This window comes from Tiliqua scincoides, chromosome 9 (assembly GCF_035046505.1).
Source record: "Tiliqua scincoides isolate rTilSci1 chromosome 9, rTilSci1.hap2, whole genome shotgun sequence".
NCBI classification, from domain to species: Eukaryota; Metazoa; Chordata; class Lepidosauria; order Squamata; family Scincidae; genus Tiliqua; species Tiliqua scincoides.
In genome coordinates, this window is record NC_089829.1 from 26,418,236 (window position 1) to 26,426,621 (window position 8,386).

Below are 8,386 nucleotides of genomic sequence, written 5' to 3' on the forward strand. Positions count from 1 at the left end.
AGGAAGGCCCAGGGAGACCTTGGAAAGCCACTCAGAGCAAACCACTGGACTCCACGTGATGATGGTCTCCACGTGGACCCATTTGAAACAGGCTTTATCCAGCAACCATAATGCGTAAACCAGCCCTTGGAGAATTTGGGAAAACAACCTCAAGAGATAATCAAGCGCTCAGTAACTTGCTGTTTCCTGCATGAGCAATTTACAAGATGCATAAAAGTGCCTCCCAGGAAGAAAGACCCATTTCAAGACTGATAATAATCAGCAGAAGAACAGATGTAAAGACCTTTGGGATTGGCCAACCCTTACGGAGCTAGCCCATTACCCCCACCTCTTGCCCAGCACTCTGCTGCTGACACCAGCCTCCTAACCAGATGTTGCAGCCACAACATGATTTAAATGAAAGGACAAGATCACGCCAGGCATGTGTTGACTCGTCGGGCCAATCCTGCATTCCTGGGCACGTTCCAGAATCCAAAGAATGTGGAGGATCAGACCGAGGTTGCAGAATGGACTTCGGTTTTATAGAAGAAATCCCAACCTGCTTTTGCAAAGCCCTGATATGGATTATGAGTTATTCTTCCCCTCTCTGTCCCTCACTCTACCCCCTCAAATCCTGACAATTCCAAGGTTCTAAAGAGCTAACACAAGCTGGCTGGAGGCGATTCTTCCCCCTCTGTTAATCTGCTAATATTGAAATGATGAGTTCATCCCAGTCTGGAAGTTGTAATACTTTGACCTGGACCCTTGAGGCATGATCGTCTCTGAACTGCCATGTCCAAAGACAGTATACCATTAAATACCATTTGCTGGGGCACAGCCACCATACAAGAAAGCCAATGCCCTGTGCCCTGCTTGTGGTCTTTCTGGAGCCATATGCCTGGCCACTCTGGGAAACAGGATTCTGGGCTTTGGCTCAGACCCTGCAAGATTCACCTAATATACCTGTTGGATCCATCCATGCAGCCCAGCACTCTGCCTCCACCAATGGGCAGCATCACTGCACTCAGAAGATGCCATGTTCAACCTCTGCCATCTCCAGGGCAGGCTGGAAAACACTTTCCTCTGTTGATAACCCTGGAGAATCAGTGCAGGTCAATGTAGACGTTACTGGTCTGGGAAGCCAAGCATGGCGTCCATAGCCACCTCCTGATCCCAGACGTGTAGGAGCTGTTCGTTCTTATCATTGTGACCTGCATGGAAAATTGGCACTGTCTGCTGGAGTCTATCCCATCTCAGCTAACCCCTCCTCCTCCGCACACAGAAGTGGGCACAGGCAAACCCACTCACACCTGCACAGGTCATCATAGCATGCAAGCTCCCAGTTGCTCTTTGTGCTGCCTAGGCAAACACCACCGTCTAGTCCTTCCCTCTAGCTGGGAACTTGGCCACTGCTCCACTGTCATGTGAAAGAGAAGCAGACACTACCTTCTCCACCTGGAACATTTAAAGAGGCCTGAGCTGAGAAGCAGCAAAGTTGACTTATCGGCATTGGATTGTTAGCAGGGTCTTGCACTGTGACCAGTTTCCTGTTCCACCTGCTATTGAGCATGGCAGATCACTGAAATACAGTCACGCTGCCGAATCTAAGCCAGGCTGGGTCAGGGCATGAAACTAGCATCCAGAACCCTAGCAGTCAGGAATAGTTCTCCTATATACTTATTTCATATATTTATCACATATTTTTATACCACCCTTCCTCCAAGGAGCTCAGGATGGCATACATGGTTCCTTCTTTTGTCCTCACAACAACCCTGTGAGGTAGGTGAGGCTAAGATAGTGACTGGCCCAAGGTCACCTGGGAAGCTTCATGGCTGAGAGGGATTTTGAACCTTATCTTCCAGGTCTAAGTCCAGTTCCCGAACAGTGCACCATCCTGGCTCTCTATATACATGTATGAAGCTGTCTTATAGACCATCGGTCAATATTGGGTTGATTTTGTTGACACTGATTGGCACCAGCTCATGAGGATCTCATATATGGGTCTTTCCCCATCTACCAGTAGAGTCTGTATCCCAGAAAACAAGTGCACACTAGGGCTGCTGTAGAAGAGAGAACTGCATGCAGTTCAAGGGAAAAATTCTGCAGCTGCTGGAAACCAGAGGTTCCCAGAGTGCCACATCTCTGTTTGGCTCCTCCAAGGTCTACTGTGCTTCCTTCAGCTGGGCAATGTGTGGCTGAGACTATCCTGCTGAGTTCCCAGGCTGTCTGCCATCCCTTCTCTTCACCCCATATATTTGCTACTTCTTCAATCATGTAGGGCTGGTCACTGCTGGGTTCTTGAGATTTCCTCCCAGTTCCTCCCAGACCCAGTCCCCCAACTCTCATGCAGACTCTCTGCAAACGCCTGGGGGAAAGGAAGGAAATGGTGCTTGATTTGGAACTTTTCTCCCAGCGCCTGCCATTCTTTTGAAAGGGACCTGCTGCCATCTAGCCAGCTGAATAAACGTTGCTTTTGTTTCAAGCAAGAGGGTGGAGAGAAGGGGGGAGAGCCTCACCGATGGTGACCTCTTTTTGAATTCATCCGACTTGCGCGCTACAGATGCTGCGTTGACATCTGGGATGAATCAGAAAGCCATGAGTCGACAGAAAAGTGCCTCCCAGTGCAGACAGAGGAGAAGCCTCATCTGGATTCTGGAAAAAGAGTCCAAGGCTTGGAACTAAAGGGGAAACCCTTCCTGTGGCTGGGGGAGTTAGTTGTATTCTGCTTGGAAAAGCACAGCGCAGAGTCACCCCACATATCTCAGGGCAAGACTGCCCACAAAGCAACCCGGCCAGGATTTTTGCACAGTTGCACATTAGAGCCAATTCACAGGACCAAATTGGCTTGCTCCAAATGTGGTGGAGCGAATCTACTCTATGGGCACAGCTGCGTGTGTGAGTCAGCCACATGATGGACAACCAGCATGGCATAGTGGTTAAGAGAGTTGGATTAGGACCAGGCAGCTCTCACCCTACTCGGCCAAGAAGCTTACTGAGTACTCTGCATGCAGTCAGTCCATCTCAGCCTACCTCACAAGGTGGTTGTGGGGATAAGATGAGGGAGAAACCATGTGTTCCATGGCAGGGTGGAAGAGGATGACAAATAGATTTCAGTTTGGTGCAAGGAGGATGTACATTCACAGCAACCGTTAAAATCCCACTCTGATCGATTAAATTGAAAACAGAACAAGTATCGCAACATCAAAGGGTGCAGGTCAAACAATCCATACCCCTTTTTAAGCAAAGAGTTTTATAACTGTGCCATTCCTACCTATTATAAGACCCAACAATAATAACAACACTTTTACCTGGAAATTGTAAGCCACTTTGGGCATCTGCTCTGGCAGAGGAAAGGTGGGGTAAAAATCTTTTAAATAAATAAATGCTACTTAAAACTTCTGAGAGGTAATACAGTATCTAACTCAAAAGACCAAGTCCTCCCCTAAGTGTATGATATAATAATCCCACCATCCTTGTCACTTCCTGAACCCAGGACACTTTTGCTCCACCTTAATCAGCCCACTGAATCTTAGAATTCTTTTAAAGAAAAGTTTCTAGTCTGTGACTAAACAAAAAACTCACAAACATATTCATTCCACCCCATCACAAGCCTGAATTAAAGCACACATGAAGATCCATTGATAGACTGACAGAAAAGACTTATGTTCATTTTTGCATTTCACGGTTAAAACAGCGTACAGCATGTCCACTGTTGCTTCATGGCATCACCCAGACTCCTGACAGGGATATTTTTAACAACATAGAAAAAGGTTGCAATACGGTGCGGATGTATTCAAGAGTAACTCCTGCAGAACTTGCATATGAGTAAATATGCAGGGTACCAGAATATGAAGTATGGAACTAGTGAAAGACCTCAAATCCCAATAGATTTTTGAATAGAACAAGTCAGTTAAACAGAACAAGTTACACAGGAATTTAGTAGCTGGGTTTGGATTAAAAATGCTTGTAAACTGTGCCTATGTTTGGGAAGTGTAACTGTTTTATCACATTTTAAGCAAGTTCTTAAAAAAAATAAAGATTTCCCTCTCATAACTCAGCAACATTCAGCTGCTGAAGGATAATGTCACATTCAGGTATGTGAGTTTAACGCTGTCATTGGGGTGGCATAAAAGGTCTTCACCATCCTTTGAGAATCTACCTGCACCTTTTGTTATTTTTCAGAGAGGAGCTGTGGCACAGAGAGGGGATGTCCTAGGTTCAGTCACCAGAAGGGGCAGAGAAAAGACCCCCATCTGAAACAGTGGAGAGTTTGCTACCAGCCAATATTGACTGAGCTGAATGGACCAATGGCCAAACTCAGTACAGGGCAGGTTTCTGTGTTCACTTCAACTTGTTCCCCATTATCTGAAGCTATAATCTCTGAGCACTTTCCATACAGAAATGCTCTCAATCTTAGGAGATTCCCTTTTGTATAAGTGTGTTGAATAAGTGCAACAGCATCTGTGAAGCAAAGCATCTAACAAATGGCAAGCGTGGGGAGAACAGCATTTTGGGACCCCTCCAAGAGGGGGTGAAGTAGCCAGGGTTGAGCAAGATTGACAACCAGCCTAGCTACCTTTCCCAAAACAATCATCTGCTGGTGGAATTAGCAAAGCACCTTTACAGAATAGGTGGATATGTACAAATGCAGCTTGGGGGGAAAAAAAATCAGGAAGGAAACATTCTCTAATAATGGAGAAGGACCAGATGAATGCGTAAGCACATGCAGATTCAGCTTGCAAGCATTCTAAAAGGGGGCAAAGCTCTGGAAATGAGTGGTGGGGTGGGCAACAGCATTGCCAAAACAAAGCACACTGAGAGCCCATTGTTCCAGGGGTTCCTTGAGGATGTTAGTGCCTATTGATTGAGACACTAACATGCAAACCTCCGAGCCAGGATAACCAGTGACAATGTGAGAGTTGAGGTGAAGTTGATGCCCACTGCCAAACTGCAAATGAATTGACCACACTCAGCAAGTCATACAAACAGATCTCATTGAGGCAAGCTGGCTGACTAACTCCAGTGTAACTAAGGGTGAGAAAACAATTCGTGGCAGTGCCACCGTGTTTGCACCTCCATCCCAAGGTTTCCCAAGGTTGGACCTCAGATGAGACTTTCAGAGCAACCCTGCTCAGTCACCTGGATCAATCACTTTATCCCATTGCCTCTGAAAAGAAAGTTAGCACTGACTGACAAGAAATACCAGAAGTCTCTCCTTTGCGAGAGCCCTCTGCAGATCCAGCACTGAATTTTTCCCTCTAGAACAAAACTGCAAAGCCCTCTTTCTAGGTTCTCTTGGGAAAAGAAAATTACACTTGAAACAAAAGCATTCTTCCTGTCTTAGACATTAACATCACTCACCTCCTCCCTAGGAAAAACAACTTTCAAAAAATGTGGCACTTACCTTTGTAAAGAATGGGGGGAAAGTCCTTTGTTTTAAGTCCTCCTGAAACCTACTGGTGACAAAGAGAAATATCTAAATTAAGTCTTAGAAGTGGGAGCAGAACCAGGGGTAGGGCTCTCTCAGGATCTCAGAGCAACTGTTGTAGAGGACTCTCTGTCCTGTTGCATTTATAACCATCCTTGCTTTTCTCCTCCCTCCACCCTTCCCCCCACCCCTTTTGACAAGATCCCAGTAGATGCAATAGCCTCTACTTCCTTGCTACTTCCTGGAAATATACCAGGGAGGAGAGGGAAGTGACTTTGATCTGAACTGAATGTTAAAGTCTTTGCTAAATCTCCCCCCCCCTTTCCTTACCAGAACATACCAATGAGAAGAGGGCTATTCAATTTCTCAGTGCAGTCGTCTCAAAAATGATCTAAACACACACTAGCAAAGGGGGGGGGGGAATGCACATATTACCAGCCTGGAAGCAAAAGAAGGGTCTCTGAAATTGACCAGAATCCAAAGAAACTGACTAAAAGGCTGGAAGAAAGGAGAACCCATAAGACAAAAGAAACTTACCTTTCTTTTTTTCTTTTTTGTTAGGGCAGAAGTGATTCTAGAGTGCACTGTGTGATTCCCTTCCCCCTGGCTCCTAGTTATGCCTGCATAAGCTCTGAAATGTGATCCCCCAGAGGCCAAGCAGGCATCTGGGTTGGCTCCTGCTAGAAAGAGTTTGCTTTTGCAGTAACAGAGTGATGAGATGATGGCTGGGGTGAAGCAACAATGCAATCGCCCTGATCTTATAGTACAGAGATAAAGCTGTACTTTATCCTAAGATGCTCTGTGTGTAGTGGGAGGGGGGAAGAGTGGGTTTGCAGAGGTTGTAAAAATGTAGCAGTAGGATTGAGGACAGATGACTTGAGCATGAAAGAGAGCCGAGCAGGTTTTTGACAATCAAGGCAAATTCACACAGCCCTTGAAAGTAGACTGAGGATTGATTAGTACATATAGATTGCTACCTCTTGATGATTGTATCACCATCAAGGGATGAACTGCATGTGTGAAGGCAAACATGAACCTTAACATGAATGCCCATAATTTATCATCACATCCCCTCCCATGCAATGCTGCAGAGTAGAGACAGCTCATACACTTGCAGAAGATTACTTGCTTGATGATGTTACTTCTGGCCATCACATCACTTCTAGGTTAATGACTTTACTTCCAGTGGGTCCCGACAGATCGTCATTCTAAAAAGTGGGTCCAGTGCTAAAATGTCTGAGAACCACTACCTTACATTGTTATTGTAAGGTAACACATATGAAATACATGTGGAACTCCTTGCTACATGATGCGATGATGGTGTCTGACCTCAATGCCTTTAAAAGAGGTTTGCACAGATTTCTAGAAGTAAAGTCCATCGCACGTTACAAGTAGACTCATTGTGCACCATGTGAAGTACCACCTGTTTCTGTCCATCATAAAGTATCCACCAATCAATGTCATTGAACAATGCCTGTTTTTAGTGTTGTGTGTGTAAGACAAAAACTACTCTTTCTCCAATCCATGCATAATTTTGGAAGCCTTAGGCCACAATCCTATCCACACTTACCTGGGAATAAGCTCCATTGACTATAATTGTTCCCCTGTTCCTTACTCACTTTTCCTGCAAAAAAAAAAAGTGCAACCTGACAACTGAAAAGCCTGTTTCAGAAGGTGCTCCATCCCATTGACCAATTTGGTTACTCTCTTTTACGCAGTTTCTAGTTCTACTATATTCTTAGACCAGAATGTGAAAATGAGCAAAATGTGGAAATTATTGTTTGCTGGGAAGAGAAGAGGGTATGGCTTTTTGAACCTTAAAAGCGAACATTTTTTATTTATACCACACTGGTTTTAGTTATAAAACCAGATCACAGTTATACAAGCTGCCACGAACTTTCCGGAAACTGGTTTGTGTCATAAGTCATGATGAAATATGCAGAAAACTGCATTCACTGCTTACCATGATTTGGCATTTACAAGGCAGACCAGGCATTTGACAAGAGGGAGCTTGACCAGGAAGAACGTTAGGGGGAGCTCTAATGCTACACTCAGGAGCCATCTCATATTAAAACAAAATATTGCATAAGGTTACTCTTAAGGTCTGGGAAAAATAACATACTTGATAAACATTTGTGTTGCAGGACTCTGTGTTGAGAGGCAACAGACTGGACAAGAACATCAGAACCCCTTCTGGATCAGAACAAAGGCTGATCAATTCATTCTACAAGGAAAGTGTGAGAGCATTGATTCCTTACTATCAATCCCCAAATAGTATCTTATCTAGTATCTCAAGCTGTACTCTCCTGAACAAAGAGGTTTCCCATCATAATTACAAGTCATTGAGCATAAGCTGAGATAAAACATGAGTCAATCTAGGATAGCAGAGACAAAACTGAGATGCAAATCAGGACTTCCCTGGTTCAAACCTCAACTGCCATGAACTCATTAGATCAGTGTTTCTCAATATTTGATCCCTGCTGCACCAATCTGCATGATCCATCAATTGAAAGTGCCACCAAAAGTTACTGGCACTGATGTCACCACCGGTAACCAATTGGGAGGCCAGATGCAACCTGACAAACACTGATAAGAGGCTCGGGACAGGTGGGAGGGCATTTTCAAGCATGCAAAAAGCACACACTGGAGCTCTGCCTGCCAAACCAAGCCTCAAACTTCTGCTTGTTGCATTGATAGTCTCGCTGCCAAGCAGCAGGGGTCTGAGTACCACCAGATACCACCTCAAGTACCACTGGTACTTGAGGTGGTTGAGAAACACTGCACTAGATGATCTTAGGCAAACTGCTCTGTCTCAGGCTCAGTCCTTCCATCTACAATATGGGGATAATAATTTCCCTACCGAGTTGTAAGGACACGTGAATCACTTTACATTTGCAGAAAGCACTCAACAAAAATACGGTATTACTGTTGACTCACCTCTCCTCCTTCACAAATTTATCTAACCCCCTTTTAAGCCAT

At 44.9% G+C, this 8,386-nt stretch overlaps 1 protein-coding gene across 2 annotated transcripts in view; it reads right to left on the minus strand.

The window, feature by feature from the left end:
- CRISPLD2 (cysteine rich secretory protein LCCL domain containing 2) overlaps positions 1-6,022 on the minus strand; it is a 43,689-nt gene extending 37,667 nt beyond the window's left edge. The window contains exons 1-2 of one of the 2 annotated variants that reach the window (XM_066637232.1): positions 5,945-6,022; positions 5,384-5,435 (exon numbers count right to left, since the gene is read on the minus strand). The gene's annotated coding sequence lies outside the window, so the exon portion shown is untranslated. The remainder of the gene's footprint in view (positions 1-5,383; positions 5,436-5,944) is intronic. The other variant, XM_066637233.1, reaches the window with a different exon arrangement.
- Between the last annotated feature and the right edge of the window lie 2,364 nt (positions 6,023-8,386).